The sequence below is a fragment of the Eleutherodactylus coqui genome, chromosome 1, assembly GCF_035609145.1.
Source record: "Eleutherodactylus coqui strain aEleCoq1 chromosome 1, aEleCoq1.hap1, whole genome shotgun sequence".
Lineage (NCBI taxonomy): Eukaryota > Metazoa > Chordata > Amphibia > Anura > Eleutherodactylidae > Eleutherodactylus > Eleutherodactylus coqui.
The window spans coordinates 148559535-148582865 of record NC_089837.1 but is presented as its reverse complement, the minus strand read 5'-3'; the positions used below and the strand labels follow the sequence as shown (position 1 = coordinate 148582865).

Genomic DNA, 23331 nt, shown 5'->3' with positions numbered 1-23331 from the left:
TCTAAAGTGCTGTCTCCTTTCCTTCTAGCTGTTCCTCACATGATTGAAAAGGGGACACCAAGACAGCAGATCTTGGGAGGAGTCATCCTGCTAGTTAAACTATTTGCAGAGAAGAAGGGGAGGGAAAGACACACAGACATTAATGCAGATATATCTAATGCTGATGACACAACATGTACATTGCTAAATCTTTCTATCTATTCCTACATGATGAGGTTATGTTGGTGTGTGTTCAAGCAGACAGTTGGAGCCCAGAATCATTTTGTCCTATTTGTACAGACTATAGAACACATAGCTCAGCAGCAGCTCCACTAGTCCTGAATGGAGAATCAGATATACAGCCTACAGAGGGAAATTGGAAAAAAAATAGGATACAAGTAATTTAATGACCAGAACAGTATGCATATGTATGTAACAGTATGTAGGGCAGCTTTCCATCACAGAGCTGTCCTACATATGCAGAACAGTCTCAGACATCAGAGAGCTCTTTTGCATAATGTTAGAAAGTATTGGACCTCTCCCAACATTGGAGCTATGCAGGGAAATCTGAATGCTGGATGAGGTCTGTCACTGATTGGAAAGGGTTAATGGCCACATAATTCTGCAGGTAAACCTACACAATCATGCGACCATTATCATTGAATCTGCAAACCACACTGACCTAGTCAGCAGTTTTCATCTGCCTATAAGCCACTGTGGTACCTTATGAGAATGGTATGCCCCACACAGCAGAAATGCTTTGGATTTTCTGCACAGCGAACCCACAGTGTATGAAATCCAAAGTGGAAAAATGTGTGTTCTAAGAGGTGTAACTACTAGGCTCTCCTTCACCGGGGCTGCTCCTCCTTCCCCCTGGAACTCAGACAGGACAGAGCAACATTTGGGGGTTTTCCTCAGCACTGCAGACTTAGTGGAGCTGTAAAGCACAGGTGCCGACTGCTGCTGGGTTCCTAGTTTTCCTTATTGTGGTCATGCAGTGAGGAGGAAGAGGACACTCAGAGGCTCCATCCTAGCAATCAGCAGAAGTCCACTGTGATCATACAGTCATCAGTTATCCTGTGGATGGGTGATGATCATTATTCATGGGATAACCCATTTAGGGCTTATTAAATCAACCATATTTACGCAGGTATTTCGCTATGGTTTTTTTTTTTTTTTAAGTCCATAAAAACAGACCATGCAAAGCTTTGGATTTCAATTGCTTCATTCAGACAAACGATTTTTTGCCATGTAAAATAATTGCGCTGGTAGTAAGAGCACCTGCGTGACCGTTTTCGGTCGCCGGTCTTATACGCAGCGTGAAAAAGATAGATCTTGCCCTATCTTTTGAAATGATACACAATAAGCGTCTGGTACTGGTTTATCTTGACGCAACCGGCAGCTAGGGGCTGACCTAGCGTTGTTGCAGTTGACGCCCCGTCACGCCCCTATGTTCTGATTGGCTGTGGCGTCAAGATGCAAGAGTAGTGGCTGCAACCCCAATTTCCGACAGCGGGGACCACAGACCGCAGGGGGGAGCCATCAGGGAGCGTAGCCACCGACCCCGACAGCAGGGACCACTGAAGGCAGGGGGGAGCATCAGGGAGCGCGGCGGCACCTTACACTGACAGCGCCCTGGCTGCGCAGACAGGGTTCGGAGGCTGCCGTCCTGCTGCTAAGTCTTGGAGCTCCAGACCCCGCTTGTGTCAGCTCACCTCACAGGTCGGCTGTCATACTGCTCCCCTGCTGGCCATGTCCGCTACAGGCCAGCCTCGCTTGGGGAGGAGGGTTGAGAATAGACTGCTTCACAGCTGTCTGCACACGGCCCAGCACACAGTCTCTGTAGGAATAAAAATTAAACGACTATCAAACTGTGTAAACAGGCAGTCGCTCATCTATGAACAACTGCCTGTTTACTGTGGATGGAGGCGGGTAGCCAGAGCGATCTCTGCCCATTTACTAAGTGATCATCACAAACACAGGACCAATTATTGGCCTTTTTACACGGGCCGACAGTCAGGTAAAACGACTGCACAAGTGTAGCTGTCACCGAAAAGGTCATTAGTAGAGATGAGCGAGCATACTCGCTAAGGGCAATTGCTCAATCGAGCATTGCCCTTAGCGAGTATGTGCCCGCTCGGGAGCAAAGATTCGGCTGCCGGCGGTGGGCAGGGAGCGGCTGGGGAGATCTCGCTCTCCTTCTCTCCCCCCTGCTCACTACCGCAACTCACCTGTCACCCGCGCCGGCAGCCGAACATTTTCTTCCGAGCGGGGAGATACTCGATCGAGCAATTGTCCTTAGCGAGTATGCTCGCTCATCTCTAGTTATTAGTGACCGCGCAGAGTGTTTACACTGACAGACTTCACCTTCTATGTGAAGCACTGAGCGGGAAACGTTTACACAGAACAAAGCTGTGATCCAGCAATGGTTTTTAGGTCTCATGTCCCCTGCGCACCTATCTGCGAATTAAAAAAAAAAAAAAAAACTGTACAGGTTTTCTTAAATTTCTGCTTTCCCGCAGTTGACATTGCGGACGGGCCGTGGATTGGACGGCTTCCATTGACTTCAATTGGTTTCAGCTCGAGTGCATGAAAAATCATTTTTCCATAACATGCTATGGAGGGTTATTGCTGCAGAATCCGGAGCACAACGCCCGCTCTGGATTCTGCAGTAAAAATCCACCTTTGTACATGAGACCTTAAGCTTAAATCCTGTGAACGAATAGGGAGCGATTTCTGTGCATTTAAACTGCACGATTATCGCTCAAATGCGTTCGTTTGGCAGTCGTCCAAGTTTAATTTACACGCGACGCTTATCTCTGAAAATTCGTTCACACGCTTCTGTGCCCAACAATCTGGTGTACAAGTGTCCCAAGTAAGCAGCAAAGGCAAACAAAAAAACTCTGAACTGGTGTCATTTTTTTTTAAACTTTGCATAAAATTTCCCCTTTTTTTCCCTGTTATTAAAGACAGTTTACTAAAGTTTCATGCAGCTTTCTTACTGTTTTTAGTACCAAACAGCGAACGTAGTCGTCTGCCCGCTGTGATACTCAGAGCTGCACTGTATTCCATACGGGGCACCACCCTGTGTGTGCGACAGTGAGATATTAGTGGCTGGAACTCATGTAACCGGTTTTTATTTCAGGGAATTGCCCTCAGGGGACTACAGTAGGAAACAGTGAAATTTTCTATTCAAATAAGCACTCCGCATTAGGAGCGCACTGTTTTGTGCATGCAAAACCTAATTGCGTAAAATGCAGAGAATAGAAGCTATTGATTTCAATAGGTTCATTCACATGCGTGTTTTTGGCATGAGTAATTCGGTCACGTGCAAAAAAAAAAAGCATGCTATATTTTCCTGCGCAAGGAACAAACATTTTGAGCATATCAACTATTGGCCGTTTAAGGACTGTGCATTGGTGCATGCAAAAAAAAAAAGGTCAAATATGCTGATGCACGCAACGCCCATTCTGAAAGAATGCGTTGCAAATACGCTTACGCTGGGGCGACTCCAGCCTAATTAGCGATTTTGTGTTCAGCCCCGCAGCTGCCGTATCAAGAGACAGACATGGTTTCTGATTTGCTGTCTATTGGGACAAGCCTCGCTTGCCCTACCTTAAAGGGGTTGTCCCGCACCGAAACGTTTTTTGTTTTTTTTCAATAGCCCCCCCGTTCGGCGCGAGACAAACCCGATGCAGGGGTTTAAAAAAAAACAGAAACGGATAGTACTTACCCGAATCCCCGCGCTCCGGTGACTTCTTACTTACCTTGCGAAGATGGCTGCCGGGATCTTCACCCTCGGTGGACCGCAGGTCTTCTGTGCGGTCCATTGCCGATTCCAGCCTCCTGATTGGCTGGAATCGGCATACGTGACGGGGCGGAGCTACGAGGAGCAGCTCTCTGGCACGAGCGGCCCCATTCAGAAGGGAGAAGACCGGACTGCGCAAGCGCGTCTAATCGGGCGATTAGACGCTGAAAATTAGACGGCACCATGGAGACGAGGACGCCAGCAACGGAACAGGTAAGTGAATAATTTCTGTATGGCTCATAATTAATGCACGATGTACATTACAAAGTGCATTAATATGGCCATACAGAAGTGTATACCCCAACTTTGTTTCGCAGGACAACCCCTTTAAACAGAAACTTGGCATAGGTATGGGCAACGCGCTTATATACATTTTGGTTTAGAAACAAAGCTGTAGAACATCATAAATCATATTTGGAGTAAATAATACCCATCTCATATAACCCAAATAACAAAGTCCCTCCTATAATATGTATCAAACGGAGGAAAAACAAACTAGAGTGTAGGACTCGTAAATATATATATATATATTTATGACATATAGAAAAGTAATATAAATCACATGCAAGTATAAAAATACCTAAAATTAAAAAACCCACATAATGATACGAGTCCCTGAAAGCATAACATAAATCCATATAGATATATAACAGAATTAAAGCAAACTGAATATACATGTTTTATTCTGGAATGCCGTGGCATTACAGAATAGACATACTTTGACTCAAAAGGGCGCTGCGAGTCACGTGCTATGCCAGTCTCTGCTCGCCGGCAGTATGTACACAACTAGGGAGCAAGCTATCACTCTAGGTGATCTGGGCAGGTAGAGAGCAGCACAGAGCCGTGACCCAGAGCACCCTTCCAAGTCAAAATTTTAAGTATTCTTATTCTGAAATGCCATATTGTTTCAGAATGTAACATACATGGACGCAGTGTACATACCTGCCCCATGGTTCGTGCAGCCAGTGGGTTCATGCAGAATTATAAACATGTACAAATATAACATCAATATTGTACAGGGTTGAAGGGGCAGGGTTCAATAATACAATATAAGCCTTTTATTTGCTTGTTAGAGCACGTTGGGTCCTTGCTCCTGCTCAGGGTGGATATTTGCTGCAAAATCTGCGGTCAGCGTCCACACCGCGAATCTGCACCAAATACCACCCATTACTTCCTATGGCAATTTGCTACTTCCTCCACATGAGTGGTAATTAATCGAGATTTCCGCTTCCAAAGGGAAAAAAACAAAACAAAAAAAACTTAGCAACTCCACCCCTCTGAGCCCTGCTGTATTAAATTGTATCCTTGAGTTTGCAGTAAAATCAGGAATCTGGGGTCTGAAAATTCCAGGAGTAATCCATTGAGCATCAGATACATTGTGGCCCACAGTAGTGGCAGTCCTTTGACACCTTCTTGGGATTACAGGGGGTTCAGACTTGCACTTTATTGTACCTTGTCAACACCAGAACAATGGGTGAAGACCTAAATTGACAGCTTAGGGCTAGGGTACGCCCCCATAGGTCCTGATTGGCTGCCTGCAGGAAGGTCTTAGCAGCCTGTGGAGTGAGTTTTGCCTTGAATGGAGGGTTACGGTGAGGGTTTAAGTGTTAAGCTTATATTATTAGCTGTAAATGGTCCAAATGGAAGAATGTACAGCAAATAATTTAACCATAACACTGCAACAAACCCTCATGCTAACCCTCCATCCAAGCTCGCTCATCTCTATACACTATTTTGATTGATCACGCTTAATGACGATTGTTTTTTCTTTTTTTTTTCCTGCTCAATGCCCTCTCAGATCTTTTTCCAAGCACTAATTAACACACTGCAGTGGTTGCAGAGAGAGCTTGCACTGTAAATAGCACGAACTTGGGCTGTTGCATTCTGATGGGTCAGTCAGTGCTAACTGACCAATCACAGCAATTGCTGGGGCAGAAGATGTCACCCAGCAAATACCATGCTTTCCAGAAAATAAGACCTACACCAATTTTTCAAGGAAGCTTAAAATAGAGGCCATAGCCTAAAAATAAGCCCTAGCTGCATTGCATTACATTACATAAAAAAAAAAAGGAATACATAACCTAGCAGGCTCAGTCCAGGTCCCTCCCTCTGATCTCAGAAGCTCTGGAGTCCCGTAGTCCTTAGCCACTCATTTTCTGGTTACGGGATTCATAAATCCTGCTTCCACAATGCGATGGCTGCGATTGGTTCTTCGAGCCCTGCTCAGCCAATCAACGCAGCGCTCGAAGAAACAAATCACAGCCATCGCGTTGTGAAGGCAAGATTTATGAATTGGCTGAGCCGTGGCATTGACTGGCCCGTTCATAAATCCCACCTCCACAATGCGATGGCTGAGATTGCTGTGTCGACCGCTGCTCAGCCAATCAATGCACCACTCGATGAACCAATCACAGTCATTGCATTGGCGCATCAAGCTCTGCACTGATTAGTTCTCGAGCGCTGTGGCGCATCCTGGACTCGGGATTTATGAATCCCATAACCAGGAAGTGGGCGTCCAAGGACTGCAAGAACACAGCGGAGCTCCAGAAAGCAGCAGGAGGGACCCAGACCTCACTACAGAATCTCTGTGATTGCCATTGTGATAACACTTTAAACGCATGATATAAGTTTGCATCCTGTTGCGGCAAGTAACACGTGCCCATAACATAAACTTACATACTGCGGTGTTAAGGGGTTGCATTTGGAAACTTTCTGCAAATTGCATGGCAAATTCCCACTATATACAGAAGAATAATATTTATGTAGCGCCGACACATTCGCTTAAAGATTTCTATGTAATACACAGAAACAACGCAGCGGACAACATGATCTTTTCAGTTATATTTAGCAACAGACCAGGAAGTGTAGAAACAATTAACGAGAAGGCCATCTGTAGAAACTCAGGCCGCCTCAGATTTTTAATCAAGCTCACGAGGTGCTCACTTGCCGTGTTGCACCTGAGAGGCTCGGATGCAACTCACCTTGGACACCTGTTCGCGTACTGTTGAATATTTGAATTACCCACACATTTACATGGCTTCATTCTCGTGCGTAATATGGGCAAGAATAGAACATGTAATGAGTCTGCGTGAAAAAGTTTGTGCTGCCTCACTGAATAAAAGGAGTCCGCACGTTGGAGGTTTTTTTCATGTCCGACATACGGATAATGAAATATGCTACTGTTTTGGATGCCTAAGGGTATGGTTCCACATAGGGAGTGCTGCAGTGATATGGCAAAGAGTCCTACCATAATATAAGTATGTGGTTTTCCAATTAACCAAGTGCTAACTTGGCACGTAGTTTTCCTAAGGCTGCTATTACGCGACAGCCAGTGCTTGCATGTTATTAACAATTGCCCGGGTTAATGGCGCTCATGTAATAGTAGCCTAAAACTGCATGGCCATTAATGAACAAGGGGGTTTTCTGGGACTAAGATGTTGAGGACCTATCCTGTGGATAGGTCATCCACATTGGACCGGTTAGGGTCTGTTGCTCAGTACCTCAGCCGATAAGCAGATTGAAGAGACTGCGGCACTCAGTTGAGCACCATGGCCTCTTCTCAGTCCTGTGACATCACGGTCATCGCTCACATGGCCTAAAAGCAGTTGAATCCATTCATGTGAATAGGATTGAGCTACTATACTAGGTGCTGCCGCTATAAAATGCATGGCTTTGTGCCTAGTATGCAGTGAAGAGACCGTGGCACTCACCCATCACTTCAGACAGCTAATTGTCAGGAATCCTGAGCAGCAGACAGTCAGTGATCTTATAGCTATGACTTATCCTGAGGATCAGTCATCAGTAGCTCAGTTCTGAAAAAAGATTTTTAATTCATTAGCAAGTCAAATGAAGTTGCATCACAATGAATCAGCTCCCTATTGCACAATGACCAGTACTCAGGACCTAGCCAAAGTGTGCCAAGCTTCATTTATTCCTGTGGTTACCTGGACCAAATCAATTAACTGGTAGTTTCAAAACAACTTTCTAATCAATTAAAACCAACAACACAGAATGAACCATAAAGTCTGGAGATAGACTTCACGGAATAGCATATCCACCTTGAACGGTCCTCTTACTTCTCCTTTATCTCACTAATCTGGCCAACTGCAATCCGGTTTCTACCACCACCATTCTACCAAGACCACCACCGATTCTTCAAGACTGCTGTCTCAGTGTAACATTTGACTCCGCTCTCTCCTTCAAACGCCACATACAGGCTCTCACTTAGTCCTGCCCCCTTCAGCTGAGAAACATCTTTCGGATAGGTTCTTTCCTCAACCCCAAGCCAACAAAAATACTAGTGTATATGTTGTGGCCTGAAGTCTATGTATCTGGCCCCTCCATAACTGTCTTGTATTTGTCTCACATGTCATGTTCTCACAGTGGATGCACTGTGCAAATTGTCCTGCCACTAGGTATATGTATAGCACAGCTACAGCACACAAGAGGTTAATGTCTATGAATGTCTGGGTTATGTCTGGAAATGTAACAATTTTGTCTTGTCGATGTTGGGTGATAAAAAAATATGTTTTTGCAAGGTGTGTGCAGGGTTCATCTTGGCAGTTATTCTTGGTGCTTCTGAGAGAGAGAGTGCCAGCCACATGTAGGTTCCTTCAATCTACATGTGGTGAAGAATGAAAGAGGCATCGGAGGTTTTTACCTAGGACCTCATCTCACGTGAAGAAGTGAAGTCTGCCGTGCAGTGTCTGGAAGACAAGGTGTGAGTGTGCAGTAGAGGGTCTCTGTTTCCCTCCTCCGGAGTGTGCCGGTTTCCAGGAGTGGTGCTGCACAGATAACTTGGACTGTGGGCCCAGTATCATCCTGTGTTCTCCTCCTTGACCTCAATTGTTTCCTGCATTGGCGTGTAATTTACCAACAAGCTGCCTATAAATTCACCTGTTAGAAAACTTCAAGTAAAGTTCCAGTTGCTGCCCATTCCCAGCAACTGTGTTCTACAATCTACCCGTGTGTGTCTAGACTTTATTTCTCCCATTTGGATTTCACAGCGAAATAAGGAACAGTGGCGTCACCCATGACAACTTCCTATAAGGGGTAAACCGCACCATTAGCGTTTGCCTGAAGAGGCCTGTCAGTGCCTTAGCAAAGAGTCACACGTGTCCCTCAGGGGAGGAGTTGGTAGAGCCACCGTAACAAGTTCCATCCCCACCCCTGCCATCTCCTCAGTGGTGTGCCCTGCGACTTAGTCACTACATATATGCTCTTTATCTCCCATATAGACTACTGCATCCTTCTCTGCAGCCTCCCATCCAAAGCTATTGCACCCCTCCAATCCATCGTCAACTCTGCTGCCTGGCTTAACCACATCTTGAGACTCGTTTACACGTAACCACTCGCTCAAACGAACGAAAGTGCGCAATAATAGTTACGTCTATACACGAGCCATTGTATACTTTTTACTTGTCGCTCAGTTTCAGCCTGCATAAAAATCATTGCTGGCTCGCTCACTTCTTGTTACGTCTAAACAATCATAGTAATGTGAAGTACCAAATGAGAAGTGAACAATTCTTAGTGATCTGCCGGTCTAAAAATTCTGCTTGTGCACGAACAAAACAACAAACAAGTTTCCATTTCAGCTATGAAGAGAAGACTTATCTGCAGGTTTGAGAGGTAGAGCATCAGTAAGTAAGCCACTGAGATTGCAAGAGAAAAAAAAAACCCTACCTGGGCCAAGCAGCACCTCCAGTGGACTACTGAAGAAAGGAAGTTGGCCTTATGGACTGAATCAATCAAAATTTGACGTCTTTGATGCATCATGCATGGTTTTTGTGCACTCTTAAAAATAGGGTCCTGAGTGATACCAACTATCAAACATGAAAGAGAAAGCCTTATGGTCTGGTGCTAGTTTGCTGGATCCAGAATTGGCAAGCTGAAAAAGGTGACTGGCACACTGGGGGAAAAAAAAGGGCTATGACTGCAATTTAACCCTTTCCAATCCACTGGCTGACGTCTGAAGACATTCTGATTGAAGGCTGTACAGCTCCGATATCGGAAGACATCCGGCAGGGTATTCTTACTGTATATTACTGACCGCTCTGTTGTTGGGGGCCTCTCCAGCATGTCCCATACCGCAATACTGCCTCTAGCCAGCAGAAGGCGCCATTGTATAATAACAGAAAGAGAAAGCCCCCTAGGAAACCCTGAATCCAAAATTGGATTGGAAAGGGTTAATACGCCATGTAATACCCTCTGGTGTACGCCTAGTTGGCCAGGGGTTTATATTACAGCGAGACAATGATCCAAAACATACTTCTAGGTTATGTCGGAACTTCTTAGGGCGACAAGAAGCCAATGGGCTTCAAAGAATTGAATGCCCGGCAAATTAAACCCAAGTGAGCTTGTTTGGGATGACCTGGACAGAATAGTGAAAGCAAAGCAACTGACGAGTGCAGCACATTTGTGGGAACGTCTGCAACAATGTTGGGGAGAATATCTGAAAGCAGTTGCAGAATGAATGCCTGGATCGTATAAAGCTGTTATATCAGCTAGAAGTGGCTATTTTGAAAGGTCAAAAATTTTGATTTAAAGGGGTTGTCCCGCGGCAGCAAGTGGGTCTATACACTTCTGTATGGCCATAATAATGCACTTTGTAATGTACATTGTGCATTAATTATGAGCCATACAGAAGTTATCAAAAGTTTTATACTTACCTGCTCCATTGCTGGCGTCCTCGTCTCCATGGTGCCGACTAATTTTCAGCCTCTAATGGCCAAATTAGCCGCGCTTGCGCAGTCCGGGTCTTCTGCTGTCTTCAATGGGGCCGCTCGTGCAGAATGCCGGCTCCGTGTAGCTCCGCCCGTCACGTGCCGATTCCAGCCAATCAGGAGGCTGGAATCGGCAATGGACCGCACAGAAGCCCTGCGGTCCACAGAGAGACAGGATCCCGGCGGCCATCTTCAGCAGGTGAGTATGAAGACGCCGGACCGCCGGGATTCGGGTAAGTACTACCCGGTGTGTTTTTTTAACCCCTGCATCGGGGTTGTCTCGCGCCGAACGGGAGGGGGGGGGGGGTTAAAAAAAAACAAAAACCGTTTCGGCGCGGGACAACCCCTTTAATTTGCAAAACAAACTTAGGGTTTTTCACGTCTGCGTTGGAACATCCAGTCGGTAGTTCGGGTACAAAATATCAAAAGAAAAAAAAAAAAGGGCTGCATGTAGTCCTTGTTCTACCAGCTAAAAGCCAGGCAGCTGTCAATGGGGTCTATTCGGCGCTGTTCTGTTCCTGCCTAAGCGGGAGCCTTTGGCCACAGGGATTCCCCTTTCCGAACAAAGCAGGAAAGAGGAACTCCTGACGCAGGTATAAAACTATCCTTTATCCATTATTTGTATTCATCTAAACTTTCTTATTTGTTCTATGCGTTAATTTCAAAAGTACATTTGAGACATTAAACTGTGTAAATATTTTAAAAAAATTAGAAAAATTGAGGTGTTCTAACATTTTTGACTGGAAGTGTATATTCATGATGTTGGTGGCTAAAAGATCACTTTGCTCACATGTTGCAGTTGTCACCAGCAGCTTTAGTGTTGCAGCCTGTGACATTTATTTATCCAATATGGCATGGATTAAACCTACACATTGCACTAAAGCTGGCTGCCCACGGACGTTTTGTCATAGTGTGATCGGCGGCGATAAATCGCACGCGTAGCGAGCATGACACACTTTCCATAGCACAACCATGGAAAGCGCAGTCTAAAGCACAGTGCAGACTTCTCCATGCAAATGAGTGAACTCTGCAAACAATAGTGAACTGAAGTTTCACGGCATCTCTGAACGTCTGCACTAACGTTTTCTGCGTTACATGAATTGAATGATTAAAAACCCACATGCATTGTATTATCCCCAGGCAGGATCTCCCAATTCCACATTGTGTGAACCTGGTTAAAACTGATGAGTACTTCTATGCGCTCCTCAGATACCTCGGAGATGTAATCACACAGGTAGAAGTGGCCTCTCCCAACTACATAGAATAAACTGACAGACCATAGATCACTGCTGTTTATACTAAGGGCAGATTCCTAGAATCCAGAAACAATGAATCAACAGTGCAGGCAGCGAACACGGAGACTGAAAGGGAACCTTGACGCGGGAAAGAATATTCCCTACAGTGTTGTGGAATATGCCATCCAGAACTTCTGCATTGCTAACTGCGGACTTTGGCAGAATTCTGCATCATTTTCAGTTCTGCACGTTAGCAGTACAGATTTTGGGGCTGAATATTCCACAACTGTTAGGGAATATTCCGTCCTGCGTGAAAAGGTCCCTAAAACTTTTTTTTCTAAGGTGATCAACAAATAGGCATGTAAAAATGAAACCCGCTGCTGCTCCACATCCCAGATGAAGCCAATAGGCAAAACTCGAGTTGGGTGGTTATTCTGACGCCGTCTGCAGCATTAAACAGCAGCGGTTTTCCTTTTACATGCCTGTTTGTGTGATCACCTTTGTAAGTATAATAAAAGACCAGTTGTATGGCCCCTGGTCTCTGCCTTAACCCCTTGAGTGGCACGCCCGGAAATTTGGCGATATAGCCCAGAAGATTTCCGGGCTTTGTATCACTATGGGAGCTGCAGAGCACAATGCCATAAGCTGTGGCATTGTGCTCTGCCTGCACTGTCCCACAGAGAACAAAGCCATATGCCAGCAATCTCCTGCTTCTAATGTCCCGCTTTGTTTACAGGTTGCTATAGAGACCATCGGCTTGTCAGAAGCCGAACGCCGTAAAAATGAAATCGAAAAAACAAATGGCAGTATTTCTTTTTTTTCCCCTAATCTCCCTACAAATTTTTTCACAAAAGTTATGCAATACTTTATATATACCCAAAAATGATGCCATCAAAAAGTACAACTTGTCCCGCAAAAAACAAGCCCTCACATGGCTGTGTCAATGGAAAAATGAAAAAGTTACGGCTCTTGGAACGCGACTGGAAAATTAGTTGAAATTAAATGATTGGCCCATTTAAGAAACCTGCCCTGGTGGGTCTGACAGGGTGGTAGGAAACCCGCCACTCAAGGGGTTAAGCTAGGCTCACACGGCCGTGTCAGATTCGGCATGCAGGAGGCCTGCAGCATGTTTCGGCTGTGAGCCTGGCCGGTGACCTGTACTGTGGTAGACTGCGGAAGCTTGCAGGCAGTCATGCACAGTACAGTTTTTTTTGTTTGTATTTCCCTTGCTATCGCTTAGCGATGACACAGGTACCCACAGCCCATGTGTTAATTGCATATGGGCTTCCGGTTGAATGCCTGCATTGACATCAATGGAGGCCGTCCACGCGGATTCCACGGCAAAATAGAGCATGCTGCGATTTTTCTTCGGCTCGCAAAATTCGCAATTCATATCCATGAGTATGTAGGAAGGGGGAAAAAATGAAAAAAAAAAATAAAATAAAATACATGCCTTTCAATGCCTATGTTTTACCACAGGTAGTCTGCGCAGATGCCGATCATGGAATCCGTAATTCAAATCCGGTCGTGTGAGCCTGGCCCTAGCTGTACTGCACAACTGTGGAGTGGAGAGTGTGAACAGCAGTGATCTATGGGCTGTCAGTATACTCCGTGGGAATTGGGAGAGGTCACTTCCACCTGCCTGACTGCGCCTCTCAGGCACCTAAGAAGTGCATATCAAGTACTCTCATTTAATTGTGGGAAACTAGACATATTCTATTATTTGCAGCACCAGATGCCTGGAATACCTATTACACACATTTATTATTTATCTGGTCAATAATGGTTAATATTATGGCTCAGGATGGCAAACATTGAGCTGCACCCAGCGTCTGGGTCCTAGAGGTAAGCCATACTGCTTTGACGTATTCTAGGAGCTGCCTAGGAATATATTCCTACCCGATACGCCAGCAGGCGTGAAGACATGCAATAACATGTCAGGTTGTCAGTCACTTGGAGTGGATATGCAAATAATTCTTGCCGACATATTTCACACCTGCGTTGCTGTCAGTTCAGGGTTTCTGTCTTAATTTTTGGAGGATGTAAAACTGAAATGAACTCCTCTTTAAAAAAAAAAAAAAATTGAAGTCAATGAGGAAAAACCTGAAAACTTTCAGTCGGCTTCAGTTTTTTGTGAATGGAACAAAGTTGTCAAATGGAGCAGGAAAAAGGAATTCCCGCGGTCGAACAGCTCCGTATCTGGGCAGACCCCATTCACTATAACGGCGTCAGTCCGCTTTCCACTCAGCTGAGCGTCCATTCAGAGGTTCCGACAGATGTGAAAACGGCCTTAGGCTAAAAATCACACAAGTGAGTACGATATGGAGCCATGAATCCCACCCCCATATTACGCTCCTCGCCATGTGAAAGCCCCAGGAATGTGAGGAGTTTTCGTGGCAAAACAGCCTCGCATCACTTTAGGGATCATCCGGCATGGCTGTCACAGCCGCAGCAGAGGATTGCGGCATTTCTCTTCAATGGGACTGCTTCCCTGATTTCTTGCCTGTACTGTAAGAGGCTCCTTCAAACTGGCAATCGTGGTTTTGCCGCAAGAAAATTGCATCTTTTTTCCACGATTTTTGAGCATCAGCGATACTTTTTCCTGCAAAAACATAGCCGCCGCTTGCAGTTTTCTCGCAAGTTTTTAATCGCTTGATTTGCCACTCTTTTTAGGGCGAAAGTCAATAGCATTTTTTCTAATGTTAAACATGCATTGCACGGAATTCACAGGGCCGTGCTTTACGATGCGATAAAAAGGAGGCTCCATAGGGAAACATGCAAGATTTAAAAAAAAAAATGCAGATAGGGAGGGAAAAAAAAAAAAAAGCATCACATAGCAACCATTCGGAAAGAATAGACGCAGCAAGTCACCAGAGCAGTTCTCCGTTCTGGCACGTAGATTGGGTCTTAAGCGGAGCATCCCCTCTATAATAGTAATAACTTTAGTGCTGGAGAATATGTATTGGCTATATATCACTTAATATAATTTGGTTCTGTCCACATTGGGGGGGGGGGGGGTCACAAGTTTTAAATTCACCTTTTTGCATATTTTGGAGTGCGAAAGGAAACCGGCACAAACACAGGTATGACATACAAACTGCACGCAGGTGTTGTCCTAAAGCTGTATTCACATGGGTGATTTTCTCATGCGAGTTCTGTCTGATTCCTAGATGGACAGATCCTGCATGGCTAAAGAAGCTATTCAATTGAATGGCTTAATTCACATTATTGTTTTTCAGATAGGAGAGAACTTGATTTTCTGGTATAACCCCTTTTAATCTAGGACACCAATATTAAGCACCCATTATGATATCTATATGAGCCCTAATAGCATATGGACAGGGCTTGTCACCTTTCATTGTTATATGGACACTCTTACTGTAGTTGATCTACTACAGATTTTCGTGCAGATCTGTGCCAAATCAGCCACGTGTAAATACAGCCTACAGGGTTTCAGCAATAGCATAAACGAACGGTCCATTTGTAAGTACCGTAGCAGCCATCCCAGCCAGCCAGTCGGCTCTGAGCAGAGGGGCACATAGTTATAACTGTATCTACAAGTGCTACAAAGTAAAGAACACATCAGATAAGACACATAGTAGCCACTAACCAGAGCGCAGCGGAGGTCCGGCCGGCTGTGCAGCGCTGCTCTCCCCACAAGTGCGCACCGTCATAAACTCCGTCCAACTGATCATCCGGCCGGGAGTTTTCTTTCTCACTTCTGGTGGCAGCCAATCACGTGATCCCTAAACTGACAGCGCAGCCCTGTAGGACGTCACAGCTCGGGGGGACGCGGCCGCTCCATTGGGGGGGGGGGGGAGAAGTAAGACAAGTCCTGCCGATGTGAACAATGGGCGCTGGGGAGGTAATAACTCAGCAGCTGATTGTGCACGGAGGACAATGCAGGAGCACGGGCTCGCATCCAGCGCGGTGAACAGATGGAGATGGAAGCAGCCGTCGTGCCGTCCGACCAATCACATGGCAGCTGTTAGATCTCTGCGGGAGGTTGGAAATGAAAGCAGCAATCTGATTGGTTATTATGGTGTTGAGGGGCAGAAGTTTACATTCGGTTGTTGTCAAGGTGACAGCTGTTAGGGTGGTCTCACATCTGTAACAGATCCGGCTGCAAATACTAGAAGAAAAAGAGATTTTACTTTCGTCCCAAAACCCGGCAGCTGGGCGGAAAGCAGACGGACCGCACTATTGTCAATGGGGTCCGTCTGGCGCTGTTCGATTCCATCTAGGAATGAAGCCAATCGGCAGCGGGGATTCCCTTTTCCTGCTCCCCGAACAGAGCGTGAAATTGGAATCCACCCGTAGGCAACTTTTACACGGGTAACATAATCTTGCGATTTTGCCGAGATGCGATAGTGCAAGAAAACCGCATGTATGTGAAGCCCATGCTTTCCAATGAGATCCGTCACATCAGCGATGTTTTCCTTGATGCCATCTTGCGAGAAACAAAAATTGCGGCATGCTCTAATCTTCGCAAATTTTGTAGCCCATGTTTCCCCATGGAGCCTCCTTGTTTATTGAATCGCACGAACGTGCAGTTTTCGTGCGATGTGATGTGTTTTTAACATTAGAAAGTCCTACTGACTTTCCAAATAAGAAATCGCGCAATTTTAACAAGCGATTTTTATCGCAAGCAGCCGTGATGCAGTGCGAGATTACTCTCACAAAAAAACAGCGATATCGCTGAAAACAAAGACGCGATATTTGCCATGATTTTGTTGCAGTAAAGTCGCTGTCGCCTGTGTGAAAGAGGCCTTATTAATGGCCCGTTTACACGCAACGATTATCACTCAAAATTCATTCAAATGAGCAAATTTGAGCGATAATCGTGCAGTATAAATGCAAATAAATAGCTCACGATTCATTCACTTGTTATCACTGACTTTCAGTCAACATAAAAAATATCGCTGGATCGCGGGCTTCTCGTAGAGTTCCACCGTGTGGGCACGTCGCACAGCAATTGGTGCACTGGCAGATTAAACCGATGTTGCAGGGTGTGCAGGGTGGCAGCGTCCGTGTTGGACTTGCGGAAATGTGCGCAGATGCGGCGCACCTTGCCGAGGAGGTCTCACAAGTGTGGGTAGCCTTTCAGAAACCGCTGAACCACCAAATTAAAGACGTGGGCCAGGCATGGCACGTGCGTGAGGCTGCCGAGCTGCAGAGCCGCCACCAGGTTATGGCCGTTGTCACACACGACCATGCCGGGTTGGAGGCTGAGCGGCGAAAGCCAGAGGTCGGTCTGCTGTGTCAGACCCTGCAGCAGTTCGTGGGCCGTGTGCCTCTTCTCTCCTAAGCTGAGTAGTTTCAGCACGGCCTGCTGACGCTTGCCCACCGCTGTGCTGCCACGCCGCGCGACACCGACTGCTGGCGACGTGCTGCTGCTAACACATCTTGATTGCGAGACAGAGGTTGCATAGGAGGAGGAGGAAGGTTTAGTAGAGGTGGCATACACCGCTGCAGATACCAGCACCGAGCTGGGGCCCGCAATTCTGGGGGTGGGTAGGACGTGAGTGGTCCCAGGCTCTGACTCTGTCCCAGCCTCCACTAAATTCACCCAATGTGCCGTCAGGGAGATAGAGTGGCCCTGCCCGCCTGTGCTTGTCCACGTGTCCGTTGTTAAGTGGACCTTGCCAGTAACCGCGTTGGTGAGGGCGCGTACAATGTTGCGGGAGACGTGGTCGTGCAGGGCTGGGACACACCGTGAAAAATAGTGGCGACTGGGAACCGAGTAGCGCGGGGCCGCCGCCGCCATCATGCTTTTGAAAGCCTCCGTTTCCACAAGCCTGTACGGCAGCATCTTCAGGCTGATCAATTTGGCTATGTGCACGTTTAAAGCTTGAGCTTGCGGGTGCATGGCGGCGTACTTGCGCTTTCGCTCCAACGCTTGTGCTAGCGACAGCTGGACGCTGTGCTGAGAGAAATTGCTGGTTGGGGCCGAGGACAGCAGAGGTGAGGCTGTGGGTGCAACGTCTAACGCAAGGGTCACGAGAAAGGCATCTTAACATGAAGTCAGCCATGTGTGCCAGGGTACCTGTACACAACACATCGCTGTCCTCACTAGGAAGATCACTTTCAGGATCCTCCTCCTTCACGGCCTGATATCGCTCTCACAATCCATGGGAAACCCATGAATGCGAGGCGTTTTCATGTAAAAATAGCCTCACATCCCTGCAGCGGTTTCCCTTCATGCCATTTCTTTTCAATGGGGTGGCTGCCACATCGGCCCCATTGAAAGTAAAAAGTAATGGGAGAAGATCGCGCTTCTCTGCCACAGCTGTGACAGGGGATTCCTTCATCCCCGCAGGGAGTCCCTCATCACTGAAAACTATGCCGCTGGCCCCCTTGACAACAAGGTGAAGCCCCTGGATCTGACAGCATCCAGGGGTTTCACATCCAAGGAAAACCCTGCTGCAGCTGTCACAGCCGTAGCAGGGGATAGCAATCCTCTCCCATTGCTTTTAATGGGGCCTGCACTGCTGCTGCCGGCCCCATTGAAATCAATGGGCGATATCACAAAAAGAATTAGAATACTGCGATTTTATTTCACACAGCATCGCAGTAGTGAAAAAAATTGCAAATGAGAATGAAACCATAAATGCAGTATTTCCTCGCCAGTGGAAAGGGGCCCTAAGGCTAACTTAACATAGGTGAGCGTGCTGTGGGGCCATGAATCCCGCCCCTATACCGCGCTCCCCATCCATGTGAATTCCTCGAGGATGCAAGGCATTTTCTTGTGAAAACAGCCTCGCATCACTTCAGGGATGCTCCGGCGCGGCTGTCACAGCCGCGGCAGAGGATCACAGAGTTCCCCGATTGCTTTCAGTTGGCCCAGCAATATGAGATCATGCAGTCAGATAGAACATGCCGCATTTTAGTTCCTGCATAGCATCGTGGTACCGTAAGGAAAACATCGCTCATGTGTACGTATGACCCATTGACATTAAAAGGGTTCATATTTGTGCATCTTGAAACGCACAAATCTTGCATGATTTTTATCGCCTGTACAAAGCTGACCCAAGGTAGTTCTTTCCAACCGCTTCAGCCTTGGGGGCACCCCTGTCAATTTTTTTTATTGAGGGGTTTGGTCAGGGGCGTAGCTTATTCCAATATATGATTTTACCTTCGTTAGGCCGGACTCACACTGGCCTAAGTCGCAGAGTGGCATCCATCGCCATGTACTATCATGGCACATAATATACACCAAGATAGAACATTTTTCTTGTGTGTGTATTTTACTCAATTCATGTGAGCTGCAAAATGGCCACATATGGGATGTTGGTACTGCATATCACGCGCGCATAATATACTATGACTATACGATCATGTGAGACAGCCCAAAGTCAAAAACAGGATATTGAGCCGGTGACTGCTACAGACTAATGACTGCCTAAATGTCAGCCCCAAGCCTGTGTGTTTGAACTAAAAGAAACCTAGAACCCCCCCAACATGTTTCTTTTAGCTCAAACACGCAGACTTGGCATTGATATTTAGGCAGTAGAGATGAGCGAGCATACTCGCTAAGGGCAATTACTCGAGCGAGCATTGTCCTTAGCGAGTACCTGCCCGCTCGGAAGAAAAAGTTCGGGGGGGCGGGGAGCGGTGGGGGAGAGCAGGGAGGTACGGAGGTGAAATCGCTCTCTCCCTTTCTCCCCCTTGCTCACTCCCACAACTCACCGCTCACCTGCGCCGGCACCCGAGCCTTTTCTTCCGAGCTGTCAGGTACTCGCTAAGGACAATGCTTGCTCCAGCAATTGTCCTTAGCGAGTATGCTCGCTCATCTCTATTGGGCAGTCATTAGTCTGCAGCACTCACCTGCTTGATATCTTGTGTCGCTATATGCTCCATGTGCGAATACGTCTACTGCAAGGACTCCAGTTTACTACCACACCAAAGAAAAGAGTCAAAGGTATATTGGCTTTTCATTTTCATGTAGCTCCTACTGCCACAGAAGGACGAATTAACGCCTTCCCAACCGCGTTACGTAAATAAACATGCTGTCGTAAATGGTGTATGAAGCGTGCTCGGGAGCAGAGTCCACTCTATACCAGGCAGCTATCAGCCTTTTTTGATGGAGTAACAGAAGCAAAATGATATGGTAGTTGTCTAGCCACGTCCCTAACCACACCCCACAGGACTTGCCAGCCAAGTCCATCTAGGCAGAGTCATTAGTTTGCAGCAAACACCTGCTTGATCTCTTATATCGCTACCGGCTAGTTAGGAGAGCTCTATAAAGCAGATTACTGCAGCATTGGGCAATATTTATCCAGGGGGCTTCTGGCCCTTTGGGCAATTTTGGTGTTAATTATTGTTAATAAGCTCAGTGTACCCCCTGAGGCACTTTGAAAGGGCACACAATAGTGATATAGAAGTCATTCCAGGTAGCATATTGTTCTTACTACATGCTATGCCATATTACAGTGTTTTTATAGAAGTGCCACAAAGCAGACTTTACAGTCATTATCTTAGGGCTTATTTACACAGGCGTATATCCGCCAGCGTTTACCCTGGCCGGCCGATATACGCTTCCATCGGAGCATTCCCCCACCGACTCTCTGCCTCTCTCCTCCCCTAGGTTTTCAATGGGAGCGGGCAGGACAGGGCAGTGCTCTGCTCTTGTCCCGCCCCCTCCTATTACAAATGCCGGAGTAGAGGAGAGAGGCAGAGAGCCAGTAAGGGGGGATTGCTCAGATGGCCGGCCGATACAATATTATTAAATGGGCAAATTTCCAACAAATAGTCTAATGCAATCTCAACAACTACATGAAACTTAAGCGATATGCAGCAGTTCATGAGTGCCTCTAATAGTCTTAAAGGGGTTTTCTGAGGTTAAAAAAACCTGGCCAGATATATCCCTATACTTCATCACACCCAATAGCTGGTTCCTCTGATGCTAGATCCCTTTGTTAATGCTTGTACTCGGCATATGGGGCCTGCACTGCTGCTGCCGGCCCCATTGAAATCAATGGGCGATATCACAAAAAGAATTAGAATACTGCGATTTTATTTCACACAGCATCGCAGTAGTGAAAAAAATTGCAAATGAGAATGAAACCATAAATGCAGTATTTCCTCGCCAGTGGAAAGGGGCCCTAAGGCTAACTTAACATAGGTGAGCGTGCTGTGGGGCCATGAATCCCGCCCCTATACCGCGCTCCCCATCCATGTGAATTCCTCGAGGATGCAAGGCATTTTCTTGTGAAAACAGCCTCGCATCACTTCAAGGATGCTCCGGCGCGGCTGTCACAGCCGCGGCAGAGGATCACAGAGTTCCCCGATTGCTTTCAGTTGGCCCAGCAATATGAGATCATGCAGTCAGATAGAACATGCCGCATTTTAGTTCCTGCATAGCATCGTGGTACCGTAAGGAAAACATCGCTCATGTGTACGTATGACCCATTGACATTAAAAGGGTTCATATTTGTGCATCTTGAAACGCACAAATCTTGCATGATTTTTATCGCCTGTACAAAGCTGACCCAAGGTAGTTCTTTCCAACCGCTTCAGCCTTGGGGGCACCCCTGTCAATTTTTTTTATTGAGGGGTTTGGTCAGGGGCGTAGCTTATTCCAATATATGATTTTACCTTCGTTAGGCCGGACTCACACTGGCCTAAGTCGCAGAGTGGCATCCATCGCCATGTACTATCGTGGCACATAATATACACCAAGATAGAACATTTTTCTTGTGTGTGTATTTTACTCAATTCATGTGAGCTGCAAAATGGCCACATATGGGATGTTGGTACTGCATATCACGCGCGCATAATATACTATGACTATACGATCATGTGAGACAGCCCAAAGTCAAAAACAGGATATTGAGCCGGTGACTGCTACAGACTAATGACTGCCTAAATGTCAGCCCCAAGCCTGTGTGTTTGAACTAAAAGAAACCTAGAACCCCCCCAACATGTTTCTTTTAGCTCAAACACGCAGACTTGGCATTGATATTTAGGCAGTAGAGATGAGCGAGCATACTCGCTAAGGGCAATTACTCGAGCGAGCATTGTCCTTAGCGAGTACCTGCCCGCTCGGAAGAAAAAGTTCGGGGGGGCGGGGAGCGGTGGGGGAGAGCAGGGAGGTACGGAGGTGAAATCGCTCTCTCCCTTTCTCCCCCTTGCTCACTCCCACAACTCACCGCTCACCTGCGCCGGCACCCGAGCCTTTTCTTCCGAGCTGTCAGGTACTCGCTAAGGACAATGCTTGCTCCAGCAATTGTCCTTAGCGAGTATGCTCGCTCATCTCTATTGGGCAGTCATTAGTCTGCAGCACTCACCTGCTTGATATCTTGTGTCGCTATATGCTCCATGTGCGAATACGTCTACTGCAAGGACTCCAGTTTACTACCACACCAAAGAAAAGAGTCAAAGGTATATTGGCTTTTCATTTTCATGTAGCTCCTACTGCCACAGAAGGACGAATTAACGCCTTCCCAACCGCGTTACGTAAATAAACATGCTGTCGTAAATGGTGTATGAAGCGTGCTCGGGAGCAGAGTCCACTCTATACCAGGCAGCTATCAGCCTTTTTTGATGGAGTAACAGAAGCAAAATGATATGGTAGTTGTCTAGCCACGTCCCTAACCACACCCCACAGGACTTGCCAGCCAAGTCCATCTAGGCAGAGTCATTAGTTTGCAGCAAACACCTGCTTGATCTCTTATATCGCTACCGGCTAGTTAGGAGAGCTCTATAAAGCAGATTACTGCAGCATTGGGCAATATTTATCCAGGGGGCTTCTGGCCCTTTGGGCAATTTTGGTGTTAATTATTGTTAATAAGCTCAGTGTACCCCCTGAGGCACTTTGAAAGGGCACACAATAGTGATATAGAAGTCATTCCAGGTAGCATATTGTTCTTACTACATGCTATGCCATATTACAGTGTTTTTATAGAAGTGCCACAAAGCAGACTTTACAGTCATTATCTTAGGGCTTATTTACACAGGCGTATATCCGCCAGCGTTTACCCTGGCCGGCCGATATACGCTTCCATCGGAGCATTCCCCCACCGACTCTCTGCCTCTCTCCTCCCCTAGGTTTTCAATGGGAGCGGGCAGGACAGGGCAGTGCTCTGCTCTTGTCCCGCCCCCTCCTATTACAAATGCCGGAGTAGAGGAGAGAGGCAGAGAGCCAGTAAGGGGGGATTGCTCAGATGGCCGGCCGATACAATATTATTAAATGGGCAAATTTCCAACAAATAGTCTAATGCAATCTCAACAACTACATGAAACTTAAGCGATATGCAGCAGTTCATGAGTGCCTCTAATAGTCTTAAAGGGGTTTTCTGAGGTTAAAAAAACCTGGCCAGATATATCCCCATACTTCATCACACCCAATAGCTGGTTCCTCTGATGCTAGATCCCTTTGTTAATGCTTGTACTCGGCATATGGGGCCTGCACTGCTGCTGCCGGCCCCATTGAAATCAATGGGCGATATCACAAAAAGAATTAGAATACTGCGATTTTATTTCACACAGCATCGCAGTAGTGAAAAAAATTGCAAATGAGAATGAAACCATAAATGCAGTATTTCCTCGCCAGTGGAAAGGGGCCCTAAGGCTAACTTAACATAGG

General features: G+C 46.6%; 2 protein-coding genes across 2 annotated transcripts in view; one reads left to right on the top strand and one right to left on the bottom strand.

Annotated features, from left to right (window-relative positions):
* Positions 1 to 15499, bottom strand: part of B3GNT5 (UDP-GlcNAc:betaGal beta-1,3-N-acetylglucosaminyltransferase 5) — a 37520-nt gene extending 22021 nt beyond the window's left edge. Inside the window, exon 1 of the mRNA XM_066601601.1 lies at positions 15355 to 15499. The gene's annotated coding sequence lies outside the window, so the exon portion shown is untranslated. The remainder of the gene's footprint in view (positions 1 to 15354) is intronic.
* The window catches only part of MCF2L2 (MCF.2 cell line derived transforming sequence-like 2), a 275394-nt gene that overhangs the window by 156195 nt on the left and 95868 nt on the right, over positions 1 to 23331 (top strand). The gene's annotated exons all lie outside the window — the stretch shown is intronic.